Source organism: Acartia tonsa, chromosome 1, assembly GCF_053477335.1.
Source record: "Acartia tonsa isolate MP-2025a chromosome 1, ASM5347733v1, whole genome shotgun sequence".
Taxonomy (NCBI): domain Eukaryota; kingdom Metazoa; phylum Arthropoda; class Copepoda; order Calanoida; family Acartiidae; genus Acartia; species Acartia tonsa.
In genome coordinates, this window is record NC_137260.1 from 18,473,202 (window position 1) to 18,489,240 (window position 16,039).

Genomic DNA, 16,039 nt, shown 5'->3' on the forward strand with positions numbered 1-16,039 from the left:
AGGGCAGTTTACATTTTAATTGACCAATGGTAAAATTTATACTGACCTATTATTTGTCATTTCATTAGGCACTATTAGTACTTCCGAACTTTTATTTTGTAAAAAAAACATCCCTCCTTGAGAAAATGTGTGAAGCCCAGGATAGCTATTGTTATTTGATTTCAATACAATTTCTCCTGAAAAAAACTTTCTTTCAATAGAAAATAATACAAAGTTTGATTAGATTATTTTCTCTATTGTTACACTATTACATGTTATTGATTAAATTAAATCTATTGATACAAGTAAATAACATGAAAAATTAACTGAAGGACATTTATGTGTGATAGTAATATTAGTAAGATCTCGAAAACTGCTGCATTGATTACTTTATATTTTTTAGAGAATTTTTACATTAGTCTTTGACTGGTTTTAAACTATTTTTTAGTGTTTATTAAGCAGTTGTTATAGAGAATAATTCGGGGAAATGAAATTGTTACTACTGCTGCTAAATCAGCAATGTGACATCTATATTAGGATAATACCTCTGCAAAATATCAGTCTCTAGTAGGACTTTAAGTCAAAGTTTGTACAATAAAAGGATAAGATTTCTTTTTATTCGCTGGACTTGTGTCATAACCAATTTAGACTTCCAGATACAAAACTTGCATTAAAAGTATTTGATGTCCATATTCCAATCACCCAATTATTCAGTAATATGCAATTTTAAAATAAATGCAACTGAAAGCATTACAACTCTATACTATATACTATATCTCTATAATACACGCGGACATCTTTTTAAAATTGCTTTATACTTCCTATTTGTATTACATTAATGAGCACAGCATAGATAGATAGATAAACAGGAAAATATGTTAAATAGTTTTGCTTTAGAAAACAACTTAAGCTTACCTTTAGCAAAATGTTTGAAGATGATTCTTTGGTCAAAATGTATTATTTCTTTAAACTCAACGGCATTAAACAGTTTATAAATCGAAAAGTATACATTGATAAAAAATATTAAATTAAATGAAGGAAGGGAACAATCATTTAACAGGCAGAAAAGTTAGCGGCAAAATTCCCTAAGTTATTTTAACAAATTTATATGAATTGAGTATATGCCTACCTTTATTTTAAACTTAAATACCTACTGATTTTTACTAACTGTGAGATAAACTTTTTTGGTAATTTTGACTTAACACCACAATGCACTGATTATTAACTCATTTGCTTAAATTAATGAAAAAGGAAGAGCAACAACGAATTCAAAACTTTGGATATGCACTTTATAGTTAAAAGGACAATTCATTTTTTATTTGATTTAAAACATGGTTACTGGTATTTTTAAGGTAGACTATAAGTTTTTCGGGATACGTTTATTGTAAAATTGGCTAATGTTTCCCATAATGTTGACGTAAATAGAATGCAAATCAGAGATATTGATAGCAGTTTTCACTTTTACAGTGAAACCAATTGATAGCCGGTGGATTAGAACTGGTTCACAGCTATACTGAAAATTCATGTATAGCATCGCATTTAAGACGATTTTCCACGATTAATAAGATAAATATCATGCAATTAATACCAGTTTTGTTAGCCCGGGCCTAGGGGCTTACAAAAATGGCTTTAATCTTAATTTCAATAATTTTTCATTTTAATATCCGCAGAAAGCTGTCTATAATACGATGCGATAAACAGCTACTATAGCCTAATTAAACCATTGCAATTGTATGGCAACCCAATGTTTCTAGGTTCAAGTTTCAGTTTTTTTCCTAAACAAAATGTGGAATGTTCTTTTAATTGTACTTTTAATACGCATGTAAAGTTCATAATATGCATTACATTAAATTTTTCATCTTTTCCTCTCTCTCTCTCTCTCTCTCTCTCTCTCTCTCTCTCTCGTTTGAAGTCAATTGATAAAATTTAAATGTCGGTTTTAATTGCAATTACTTCCTGAATTTCAAACTCTCAAGGTTCTATAGACAGTATTTAGCACAACGGTTATTGTAGAATAGATTGTGTTTTTTTCTTTAAAAAAAATAAGATTGGTATACTTTTTAACCTACCTTTTATCTACGACACATATTGATGAGAGAAATAGGGAAAAAAGTAAAAAAACTAGTGGAGTGTTTTAAGGGGGTTTAAAGATTTGTCAACACCCCCTCTTTAAAATTAAAATTTGGGAAGGCCTGTCTTACCTTTTTCCACCTCCATTGTTACATTATTGGTAAACCTGTACCAAAACCTTGAAAAAAAGTTGCATAATGAAAGATTGAAATGTCAACGAGTGCAAAAAGTTTAAGTTTGACTTGCAAGATAAAACATTAAAATCAAGGAGGGTTATTTTATTTCAAGAATAGTTATTTATCACATCGTATTATAGACAGTCTGCGAATATTAAAGAAAATATAAGATAAGTACAAGTTTTGTAAGCCCCGATGGGTTGAGACCAAAGCTAACAAAACTGGTATTAATTTTATGATTTTTATTTGAATTTTCGTGGATAATTGTCTGCAATAGGATGCTGTACATGATTTTTCAGCATGGCTGAGAACCTGTTCTTATCCTGCGGATGTTAGGTTCGAAGCAATATTGAAAAAAGATTTAAAGAATGTGTCTAATTGCGAATAATAAACCATGACAATATAAAAAAAACATATTTTTTTTAATGGTTATGATTTTGATCTTCGGAAAAAAGTTTTTCTTCAGAAGTAATATCACTTTCCGATAATCTACTTGGCCTGCATTTATAAGGGTTAATGGTAATTTTCCTTACACTGAAACTGGAGCTTTTTAAAACCCTTCTTCCTCCTATCCAAGAATTTGGATCTACTGCTTTAGGTTAAGGTATGCCAAATTAATCTTTCCCTCCATTATCATACAACTACATACATCTGTAGCTTTTTTATGATGTTTAATAAATAAATAATAATCATTCATTGACCTATCTTCATATCCTTATATACATATTAGTTTCAGTCATGGATCTCAAGGGATAAGATAATGAATGGACAATCAATTAATTTATCCCTACTCCCTCCTTCCCTCCAGTCATGTTGATCAAAATTATCCTTTTTCTTCATTATTTATTGGTAGAAAAGTTTCACACTCCCAGTTTGTATTGTCTAAAGTCAACAAATAAGAGAAACATTGTAAAACTTTTGGGACCATTATAATTTTCCATCCAATATCCCATCAATCCCTGTTTTAAGTTGATTTATCTAAAAAGCTTTGATAGAATTTTATTATGCGATGCAAGGATTCGTATTATCACAAACAAAACGATGAATCACAGCAGTTTCGTGTCTTACTTTTCGGCCAGTCTTTTTTGTATCGTATCATTATCTTTAATAATTTCATTAATAGTAAGCTTATTACTGCTTAAGAATTTATTGCATTTTTTTTTAAAATAAAGATAGTTCCCAAATTGGATAAGTTGGAAACAAAAATACAATACTTGTAGTACACATTAATTGGTTTTGACAACGCTCTTGATCAAAACTGCAAAACACCTGTTTTCAAATCTTAAGGAAACTTCAAAGGGACTTTAAAACTCCAACTTAAGATCTTTAAAAGCGATTTTGATGAGTTCAAATTTAAAAAGAAATTAGGAACATCACAATATGCTCTAATAAAATTTAGATTTTTAGGTATAAAGTTTCAGAAAACTAATTTTTGAACATACACTTTTTGAAACATAAAAATAAAAACTTTATTATCAGAATTTTTTGATGAAACGCTGGTAAAATGGGTTAAAATTCTATTAGAGCTTTTTCTATGTTATGCTATTCATATTATGTATTAAAAATACGGACTTTCCCTTTAGCAAATTGCACAATATGTTAAAAGGATTGTTTAATCTTTAAAAGATAAAATGCATTACTAATATGAGAATAGCACTCAAAATTTTTATGCATAGGAGTTATTTTATTACTGTTACAGTTTTTTTTCTGATGCATTGCATAGCATCTTTATAAGTGGTCTTATACAGATAGGGAGGGGACAATGGGCTATTTATTACACTAGTCCCCAAAATTTTATAATAATATTTTCTTATTGGTTGGCCTAACAACTTTGGGGACCTTTATTGAATTTGGATTGGTTGGTTCATTTAGTTGCGTTTCCAAACGTTTAAACCACAAACTGTCATCTACAGAAAGGGTAATGTTGTGTATCAACATTGGGGAAGTACATCAGTTAATCGGTCATTTTCTTATCCCTTTAGATCCCTGGTTCTTATACCTCACTGTGTAATTTAATTAATCATTAATTTACTGATTCTATCAATTAATTAGACTTTCCATACGCGATGCTAAAAGTAGATTGATATGCTTCTTAAAAAATACAATCAAAGTCTAATGTAGAAATCTACAACTACATTATGTCTTACAGTTGGACTTTCAAATCATAGAGTATCTAAGCTCTTAAAGAACAATAAATGTATAAAATTCGCAAATACACACACACACATACACACAAAAGAAACAGCAAATATTCAAAGTATATGCGGAATCCTTAGCAAAATATTCGCAAGTCCATTTTTTGCCAACGCTGAATTTGCATGGATACAATTAGAATTTTTGTACATCATGTACTTTTTAATTTTTGGGTTCTTTTTAAAGTTTAGAGGTTTAAACATTACAATTCAGTTTCTTCGAAGTTTTTAACAGTCCAGACATAAATATTTCTCATAAATTTTTTTATCACTACTCTTTCTGTCGTTTTTAATTTAAAATACTTTGCCTTAGCACTAGTGCTGCATTACATGTTACTGTTATTTATCAAACTTAAATTGCGATGGCTGTTTGCTGTACTTCTAATGGACAAAATTGTCCTATTTGACATTTAAAGAAGTACAAATATTGAAAAAAAGTGTTGAAGTGCGCAGAAAGCCATATAAACCATGTTGAAAAGTCTGCCATAAATTTGGAAGCGTATGTAAACTGTTCAGCGGTGCTGGCAGTTATGCACCTTCAATTCTGCTGAAACCATGACATGCGTAATTGTTTCACAATCGTTATTTAAAGTAACAGGATGTTTGTGTCTGTGAGTTTTTAACGAAGGATCTCGCTAACCGATGAAAAATTATGATTTTCTTTAGAGTAAAGCTTCTCATTGGCCCATTATAACTTATTTATAACAATTTTTAAGAGATTACTTTCACAATTTCTAGAGATATCGCCCCTATGAACATACCCAACCCCCCCCCCCCCCCCAAAAAAAAAAAAACACACCAAATTTTCCTTGTTTGAAAACTAAAGTGCTCTAGATGCGTATTAACTAGGAGCGAAAAATAAGAGGGGAAATTTTAAAGGGTGGTAAGGGTATTTTGTGTTGTTGCAATTATTTGTTATTTTTATGACTTTTGCGGAATTCAGGGCTCACCGTTGCTGGCCTTAAAAGGTCTGCTCGTCCCTTCTTTTCTTAGCCATCTGAAATTTTGCAAGAGTCAGGTATTCTTAAAACAAATATAGCGAAGATATATGTTTCTAGAAGCAATATAATATTGTTGGACATAATTTTTACGTTAAATCATGATTCTTAGTGTCTTAAAATTTTTTATTTTACTATCCGCAGATGCGATAGAAAATTGAATTACATGCTGAATTTAACACACAAGAAATTGGCGATCAATAATTTTATTGTCATGTGTACTATCACTGAAATGAAATGAACCTTTAAGAATTTGTCCTTATTTACAATTTGGACAATACTGTTATAGATATATTTACAGAGACATTTTATCAGGGAGGGAGGGGACATTAGGCTGTTCTATAATAACATTTTCTCGTATTCATTCGAATCCGGTGGATAAGAACCGGTTCTCATCCATACGAAAAAACTTTGTCTAGCATCGTATTATATCCAGCTTTCTACGAATATAAAAATGTACAATCATAAGATTAAAACCAGTTTTTTAGCCCGTGCCTTCGGCACCTCGGGGCGAAAAAAAATGGTTTTAATCTTAAAATTGTACATTCTAAATCCGCGGAAAGCCGTTTATAATACGATGAAAGTAATAACTATTCTAGTTCGTAGGCGTAACAACTCAGGGGACTTTTATCGAATTTTGATTGGTTGGTCTATAAAGTTGAGTGTCCAAACGTTATAACCACTAATTGTAACCCACAGAAGGGGTAATTTTGTGTATTATCATTGGGTATGTACATAAATTTATCTGTCATTGTCCCTTTAGATCTCTGCATTCTATGATTCTATAACGGCAACAATATTATACAAATAGTTATAATAGTTATGCACCTATGTCATTCTTAAATACAGCAAATATTTTAATTTATACTAGCAAAAGTAAATAAAGGTTATGTAAGGAAATAAAATTAACTCAAACATAAGACAAAACTTAGAGTTAAATTATGTCTGACGTTGATAAAAGTTAACAATGACCACTTGAATTTGATGCCATTTAGTCGACATAAACAATTACAATTGCTGTAATAAGGCCAGAAAGTTAGTGTGTGGTTTTCTGAGAACATTATGTGTTGTCCTCTTATGTGTATGGAAGATGTCAACACGATTCTGCATGGGTCGCAGATTTCAAGAACAGCCCTTTATTTTCCTAGTGGTAGAACATACCCCCCTCTTCTCCTATTTTTCATTATAAATAAACCCCAAACCGAAAAAAAATAGATCTCTTTAAAACTTCAAGTTAAAGTTTTTAGAAAAAAAAATACTTTTTATCTTTTGAAAAATAACCAAATAAGAATGATTCTTAATATAGAAGTTATTAACTGTTGAGGACACCATGGAAACTGTCCCAATTTTGTATAACTTTTGCGGAACATGTTCCAGTTACGTCATATTTTTCTTTCCCGAAAAAGGGAAGAGGGAAAGAAAAAAAAGGGAAGGGGGGAAGAAAAAAGAGATGGGAGAAAAGGGGGTTTTCCCCATCTCTTTTGAAGAGATTTTCTTCCCCCCTTCTCTTTTTCGGGAAAGAAAAATATGACGTAACTGGAACATGTTCCGCAAAAGTTATACAAAATTGGGACAGTTTCCATGGTGTCACTGTTGAGCTATGACGATAGAGATGTCTAATTGTTCTCGGAATCAGGATTTAAACATCAAATCAATAGAAGACAATAGGGGGGGTAATAGGTAATCGCTTAAAAATAAGAGATTCCACTGCAGATTTTTATCTATACATAGGTTAACATTTATGGTACTCTACCCATATTTATTTATTCTAATATCTATGGATTAAACATTTTTTACAATTATGGCTTCAAAAGCCTAACGCATAAATAATAAAAATGATTTTTTAAAAAGTACATTATTGTACAGTAAAAATTACATGTTAATGTGGTCTATAGTATGTATTTACAAAAATTTCCTTTAGATCAATAAATTGTATATCCCATTTTTTTTCAAAATCGACAAAAAGTTACAGCCATTTTTTTACGGATGAAAGGAAGCAAGAACATGCCCTAAAATTAAAGAATTCATAAAAATTGTATTAGTGAATGTTTTATCCATTTATATTAGATCTAATGAACTCGTACTACCGCATAAATAAGGAATTCCGCAAGTCACAAATACAATTGACAGGCATATGACATCTGAAGAAACAATAACTTCAACTTTTCTGCCTCTCAAAATGATCATTATTAGGTCACAATGCTTTGCTTTTTTTCATCTTATTTTGTAATCAAGTTCTTTAATGAATTTTGTCTTGTTTCGCTATGTTCTTTTTGTCCCATTAAAACATTAACTACGATAACAAATTGAAGATAAAAATGAATTTGTATGTCGTTTAAAAAAGGTAATACCATAAAGAATAATTTACAATTAGGGCTCTGATTAAAAAACAGTAATTTGAATTAATGAATAAAACCAAATTATTAAATAATTCAAAGCTTTAAAAATATTATGTATAAACAATAAACATAGTATCAAACTTTTGACTTTAACGAAGCATAGAAAAACATCGCAAATAAATAACTGTTTTGGTAACTTAGTATTTGATTAAAATGTATATTAAATAATTCAAAAAAAATGTTGTATCTGAAAATATAATTGTTTTTTGAAAGCTTAAATTTTCTTGGTGCTTACAAATGGTTTTTGGCTGTTTTTGAACTAGTCTTTTCATATTTATTCTGAAGAATTTAGAGTGTAGGGGAGAAGCCACTGGTAGACTAAAAATCAAAGCAACATACAACAGTTTTTAAAGATTTATCTTAGAGAACTTAAGAATGTCTAAGATGCCTTAAGAATGATGATTAAGTTCATGTTTACAGCCAATTGTTTTTTGCTATTTGTTTGCTGGTGATATGAGGGAATAATACTGATTTTATCCTATTACATAAAGAGTAAGCTTGTTTGTCTGTAGAAAAGGATCTCGCTAACCGCTGAACCAATATGTTTCTCCTTTACAGTGAAGCTTCTTATATCCCCTTAAATGTTTTTAGGCTATTTCATATTTATAAATAAGTCAGGGTATGGTTTTAGGCTAATTTTTAGCACTTCCCTTTGAAAAAATAGCCCCCAGATGCTAGGATTAAATAAAGAAATTATTGGGTTTTTTATTGAGTTAAAAGTTAAAAGTAATTAGTTTTAATACTAGTTTTTTTGCATAATTGTAGAAGCACTGCAATGACAGATAGGAATTTAACATGACTGGGACAAGAGGACAACATTCATTATAGTTTATGGTCAAGGGATAGAACATCCACAGAAAAACTATTTGCCTCCACTAAAAAATGTTAACATTTATGTATTATGATATACTAAAACAAAACACGTCAATAATGAATTCTTTTTAAATTTAAAAAACAAAAATTTTCTGGCGATTAAGTATCCCTTCCTTCAATGAAACGTCCAAGGATTTATGAGCAACATATCTTGTTGACATTGTTTCCTGTTAAGCTAGTGTGCTGTTATTGTATCAATATATGACTTGAGTTGAGTTTATATATCTATTAGATATAGGTTTCCTTGGGCTATTAGTTAAGCGCCCAAATTATCATTTTATCAATATATAAGTTGTGGTCATATTTTCACAGTTTAACAAGGTTCTACGAGGGATATTTGGACACTTATAGAGTAGATCCGCTACAATTGTAAAAAAGGTGCTCTATAATTGGTGGTTTTTGAGCTAAATAAATACATACACACTTACATATGGCGGTTGAATTGGGCAGGTTATAATTTTGTTCTTTTCACCGGGGAATCAGGGATAGGGTTATGGGAGATAGAATAAATGTTTCTTTCATTTTCATTCACAGCCCTGAACTTTAAGCTTTGGCCAATTTTTCAACATTAAATCATAATACTTTTCTAAGTTATGGGCAAGATTTAATTTATTTCCAATTGACTTATCCCTGGAACTCAGATTATGACCGTCCATCTGTCCTTCTTTATATATTTAAAAAATTGGGTAAAAGCAGGTGTTGCATTGTTGCTAAAATGGTTCTTAACTTAAATTAAATTTAGTGTTTCTGAATATCAGATTTAAAAATTATCATTAAAGAAATCCATCCACTGAAATGTGATATAGTTTTTATTAGTAATGGCAATTTATACAAAAGCAAAAACATTTATATATATCTTTTTTCATATATTTTTCTGTATCCTAAATTCAAATGGTATCGCTTACCAAATACGAAATATTTTTATCCTTGTTATTTTTGAATTTTTATATTATATGACAAAGTTTGAAAGAAAGAAACAACAAAAATACCAAAATCTATAGAAATCAATGGAATATAAATAGCTAAAGCATGCTTTGGACATAAATATTTGACCTTTAGTTAAAGATGAAACAATAGGATAAAAATTTGAAGAAAAACGACCCCACGGGGGATATTTAGAAAATTTGGCTCAAAATTGGACAAAAATATACTGTAAAAAATAACCTGAAAAATTCAACCAAAAAAACAAGGGACATACATAAATGTATTTATCAAAATCACCCACATACCAAAATGTTTTTTAGCATAAATTTTTTAAAATGGTTAAAAATCGTAATTCCTTTATTTCTTTTATATTGATGACAATTATAGTAAACCAGTTTAAGTTATATTTATAATTCTTTTATTCAATTGTTAGAAAAGTTATTTTTGATTATACATTAAAGAAAAAAATAGCATGAAATAGTGTACCTACCCAAAATAAATTTAAATTAAAATTTTTTTCCCATGATTAAAATATAATTTTTGTTGAGTGCCTGGGCACCCATTATTTTATACACAGGGCTCCCATGGTTGTTGGTCCATATGGACAGATTGGTTTCCAGGGGTGTTCATATCATTCAAACAAATTTTGTTAAATGAATAAGCTGAAAGTTAAATCTATTTTAAAACAAGAAGAATAACACCAACAAAAAGTATTGCACGATTTAATATTTTCATTATAATTTTAATTAGAAAACGAAAATTAGTCTTAACCAAATAGCAGCTTTTAAAATTTAAGTAAAATATGAAAACATCTTTGAGCAGTTTATCTTAAATAGCAGCTGAGAGATTCTATTTATATAATTTTTTAGTTATAAGGCCGGAGTGAATATAAGATGCTTTAGTTAAAATACATTTACTACTCATATAGCTAAAATAGGAAATTTTGCCGCGTTCTTAAAACGTCGAATTGCATGTTCAAGGGCAGACAACATTAATGTTAATTTTCCCCCATCTCATAGGCCGGCCAAATAAAATAATAGGCAACTGGGAAAAAAGATAGCATAAATGTTTTTTTTTCATTTTGCGTTCAATTTTATCTGGAAGAATTAAAATGACGTACAATTTAAATGGTCTATGTCGACATAAAAGATAACCGACAGCTTATAATAACATGATTATGATTATCTTATGTTGATATAATAACAGTAAAATATTATGCAGGGATTAATTGCACAAATAAAATTTTGATAGTCCATTAATCCCTGTAATAATTTTAATCCTCAGACTGGTGGTAAAAACCAAAATTTTAGGCAGATTAGATGAGTGGCAGGGGGCATGATGGTTTCATTTCGTGGTGGGAGGGGGGGGGGGGGAGGATCATGATGATTTGATTCTTTCATTGATTAGTTTCTCATTTAGAGGTCATTTATTTTCCTTATTGATTTCTAATGAGGTATTATGTTGTTTTTTTTTGCCGGATTTTATATTATATATGTTTTGTTTGTTAAGTTACCTTTAAAAACAACTTTACTGCAGATATAACTTATGGCTATAAATTTAAAAATTAATTCTAGAAAGGTGCTGTTTTTCAAATTTATGTTTTACATTTTCTTAATTTTTGAAACAACTTCGAATTTCTCTTATTAACAATTAACCTTAGGACCATGAGAAAGCTTTCCTTGTAATCAGAACCCAATAGGTTTTGCATAGGTTGATACGAAAAGCCAGACAGACAAACGTCTTACTAGTATCTGTTAAATCATATTTGCATTTCTTGAATTAATATTTTCAAACACCCATCTAAGTATTATATCCTTAGTATTGTTGACGGGGCATATGATTAAAATGTATTTAATCTCAGATATTCGGGGGATGGACAATAATTTCTTTTTACCCTCAATATTCATGTATTTTGCCTTTGGAGCATGAAATAATTGGAGAGTCAACAAAAAATTTAAAAAAATATATAAGATTTTAAGCCATTTTCCTCTCCCTCCTTGACAAAAAATAAACTTCTCAAATTATGATCACTACCTATTTATCACTGCACAATTCTCAAAAGTTTTAAAATCAGCAAAATTACCATTTGAGTCTATCTTTTATTTAAATAGGTATACCTAGTTTTGACCACGTTAGACTAGATTGTTTAGCATAATATATTGGCAGTTGCCAAACTGTCTTAACCCTTTGAGGGTGTTGCTTAATCTATAGACCCCCCCCCGCCTTTACTTCTGCAAATATTTGGTAGGGTAGGGGCGGGTTATCTTGACCTAGCCCTCTCTAGCGCAATTAACCTTTTTATTATTTCCTTGTACCAATAGATTTGAAAAGATTAGATGATTTTTTTCTTTAAAAAATAAACAAATATTATTGACAAAGAAAGCAGGGAAGTGATTGAACAATAGACGTTTAATTAATCTTGAAACCTACATAAGAGAAAACTCTTTTTTACATATGATGGGATTCTCAAATTACTTTAAATGATCCAAATATTACACTTTGGATAAGGAAAAGGTTAGCTTATCTCCTATTGATCTATATTAATGTCATAGATCACAACATATCTATGATTTTTTAGCTTTAGCTTCAAATATTTCATCTGTTTATGTTTCCATCCTTGTTTACTGAAATTGAGAATTGTAAAGTGCGTAAGTGACGCAAATTTAAATAATTGACGCTGCCATTGACGCTCAAATTGCGTAATTATCTCTCTTCTTTCTTCTCTCTTTTTTTTACTCTTCCTCTTTTTCTCCCTCTGCCATTCTTGCTCTCTATCCATCTCTTTCTTTTTCTCTCTATGTCTTTTTTCTATCGCTTTCTGTTTCTCTCTCTCTCTCTCTCTCTCTCTCTCTCTCTCTCTCTCTCTCTCTTGCCTAGCGGATTTTGGTTTTAAATCCATTAAAAAATTCATAGAACTTTTAACCACCATTGCAAGAAAAGTCTTGACAAACCAGCTAAGAAATTAACCTTTAAAGTCGCTTCACTTTTTTTGCTATCAAAATTAATCTATTTATTATTATATCACAAAATTCCTTATGTTTCTTACTTTAAAGTTGTATAAAAAGTTATACATTTTTGCTTTACTTATATTTGCTGTATTTGAATCGCATATTTGGTATTAGTCAATGTGTTTAATTAGCTATATAGTGAACAAATTTGCAATAACCTGTACGCAATTACTTTATCAGTCTGTCTGTCCGTCTGTATGTGTGTCTGTCAGGCTGACCATAATTGGTAATTTTAGCTGTAATGGCTTGAAGATGCGTATCTTTATGTTATTTTACTGTTAAAACATATTAGTTTCTTAACTTTAAATTATTTGTAAACCCTTTTTAAGCAGCGCAAATACTCTTTAATTCATTAATTACTTTTTAACATTTCTTAATATGTTAAAATACAATTTTTATATGTTCTTTTCCATGGGTCATCTCAAAAAACGCCTATCTCAGAAAACGCCTATCTCAAAAAACGCCCATCTCAGAAAACGCCTATCTCAAAAAACGCCCATCTCAGAAAACGCCTATCTCAAAAAACGCCTTTTTCATAAAATGCCCACTACATTTTTAAAAATAAAGCCTAATTTATTAATAGTATTCAAAAGAATAATACAATACTTGTCATTCATGATCTCTTATTTAAAACACAAATGAATAGTTACCAAATCAACCATTTTATAAACTATGTACAAAGATGGATAAAATGGTAAACTAAAGAGTAGCTGCTATATTTATAAAAAAGCGATAGTTTAAATAAATGGGAGAAAATTATTGGAGGGAGAACTTGTTGAAGGAAAGAGTTTAATTATTGAAGCTCATTTAAAAGTACATCATTTTTTAATCTGGTAAGAATAAGAAGGAATATAGGGATAAGACATTAAAATAACCTCACCCTATTTTTCCCCCAAAATTCATCAACTATGAAAAGTAGAATCTAAAAAAATGTTAAATTGCTTTATAATTTTTAATAATTAGGTATTCTAAACTATTTTTTTTTATTTTGAGGAACAGCTATCTAATTCTGATAATTTTAAAGCATATCATACTCAATAAATATTTTGTATATTATTTGTGTATTTTAATAATTCTATAACATAAATATAAATTTTCTTTCAAGCATGATAAAAACTAGAACATAATTTTGTGTTTTCCAAACTATTTATTTATTTCAACCTGATATTCTGTTAATTCAAGATATTAGGTCAAATAATAAAGATAATAAATAAAAGTATGTTTTAATAGAGCTCATAGTTGTTCATCTTATTGTAATAACTTAAAAGTAAACTGGGTTGTTTGCAGTAGATATATGAAAAAAATAAAAAATAAAAGATGAATTGACTAGGTAAAAGTTTTTGATATTCAATTGTGATCAATTTTCAAAAAGCAAACCTTTAGTATGTTGTTACTCAAAGGCTTACAAAAAAAGTGCCTTTACAATTATCTTAATACATGTTGTATAATATTCACAATACCATCTTAGACTTACATGTTTCACTACAAGATAATTTTTAAAAATGTAGTAGGCATTTTATGAAAAAGGCGTTTTTTGAGATAGGCGAATTCTGAGATGGGCGTTTTTTGAGATAGGCGTTTTCTGAGATAGGCGTTTTTTGAGATAGGCGTTTTCTGAGATAGGCGTTTTTTGAGTATAGCCTTTTCCATTTCAGAGTTAAAAATGACCGAACGACGAGCTATGAAGTTTTTGTAATCAAAATAGATAAGGTAGGTTTAATTTCTAATTATCTTCGAAGCTACCTTACAAAACGGTTTGTGGGTCTGTCTACCCTTTTGTATGAAATGCCTGCTGTCACCTAGGCAAATAAGCCTTTATTTCTTGTTTTTTAACTAATTAATGTCATCCGAAATGGTATACAACCAAAACTTTCTTGTTTCTTAAAGGATAACAATCAATGATAAAGTAATGTACATCATCAATGATGATAAACAAAATTACCCTTTCTATTGAGAATTATAAGTTCAGATGTTTGGACACTGCTAGTTTGAACTAACCAATTTAATACCTAACGTTTTTCAGTCAACGAATGACAGAACGTGTTTATGAACTTTGGGCACTGGTATGATTTACTGTCCAAAGTTCCCTCCCTACCTTAATTTTCCTATTTATAATTTTATTCCTAATTCCCAGTAATAAGTCATAATTTATGATATAATGTAAAGCAATATATCAAAAAATCCTTGTTAAATTTGTTATGCTTCAATCTAATTTTCATAAAACAGCGAAACAATTTTAAATAGAAAATAGCACTAAAACTTAGATATGAGAGATGGATATAGCAGCTGCGAAAGACTTTTTCACCTGTCAGAAATGATAAATATTAAAACAAAGTGTGTTGTTTTCTGCATCTTGTTGTAGTTGTAAAATGTCATACTTGGAATAGTAAAAAGCTCAACAACATTTTATTGGAGTTACTTTTTCAATTTGGAAAATATTTGTTTTTTTTTGTGTAAGAAAATACCCAAATTTAAAACCACCAACTTTAATATCATATCAATTTTAAGGACCCTCTTCTTTTTTAGTTTATTAATAATTTTTGGTATGGAAAAATAAACTACAATCCATTTTCCATCCTTTTATCCAGTCAATTATTTCAACTTTTACTTTCTTTTATTGTGACCGTTGGTGAAATCGTTGTTGCTACGCTATTTGAAGACGGTATAGTGCTTGTCATAAATTCAAAAAAAAATGGAAAAAAGCGTCCTTTTAAAAACATATGATTATAATTTTTCTCCGCTTCCTAAATTTTGAAAAAAATCGGACAAGTGCCAACTTTAATTTCTCGAGGTGTTCAATCAAAAAAGTTAATTATTATCATTAGCAAAATTAATAATTTTAATGTAAGTAAAGGAAAAACAATAAAGTAATAGAATAGAGGTTCATGAGTTATATTAACGCTCTCCAGTTTTTGTATTGGTTCTTCAAAATCAGCTAATAGCGTTGGAAATATAAACACTGCTGAGAACCTTCAAAAGAACAAAAAGCTATTTGCTAACAGATAAAAAGGGTCTTCACCACTTGGGGCAGGTAGTTGTCTGTATTATTCATAATAAAAATGATTTTGTCTAACTTTTATGTAAATAAAAAATTGCATTATCAAATACAATTGCATCCTTTTCTACAAAACCATGCTATTTTTTAAAAATTTTATGCGGTTTTCCTCGGAAACTAATTTCTCGCTGGCTGGAACCATTTTTTAACATGCATAAATTAACTTATTAAACATATAAGACAGGTGGTTTACATATTTTTTTAAAAAGACGATGATGCCTGGTAACAGAGAATCTTTTGTTTTTAAAGATTAGATATTTGTAATAATTTAATTGCAAAATTTTTTTTAAAAGTTAAGCATAAGATTTAAAAAAGAAAGAGACACTTATATTTTTTTAAAAGTTTCTTCATGGTTAATGCACTTA

The 16,039-nt window shown here is 29.5% G+C and overlaps 2 protein-coding genes across 2 annotated transcripts in view; one reads left to right on the forward strand and one right to left on the reverse strand.

Annotated features, from left to right (window-relative positions):
* Nucleotides 1-16,039, reverse strand: part of LOC145314481 (luciferin sulfotransferase-like) — a 301,018-nt gene that overhangs the window by 187,847 nt on the left and 97,132 nt on the right. The window lies entirely within an intron of this gene.
* Nucleotides 14,261-16,039, forward strand: part of LOC145314475 (uncharacterized) — a 99,163-nt gene continuing 97,384 nt past the window's right edge. Inside the window, exon 1 of the mRNA XM_080154385.1 lies at nucleotides 14,261-14,329. The gene's annotated coding sequence lies outside the window, so the exon portion shown is untranslated. The remainder of the gene's footprint in view (nucleotides 14,330-16,039) is intronic.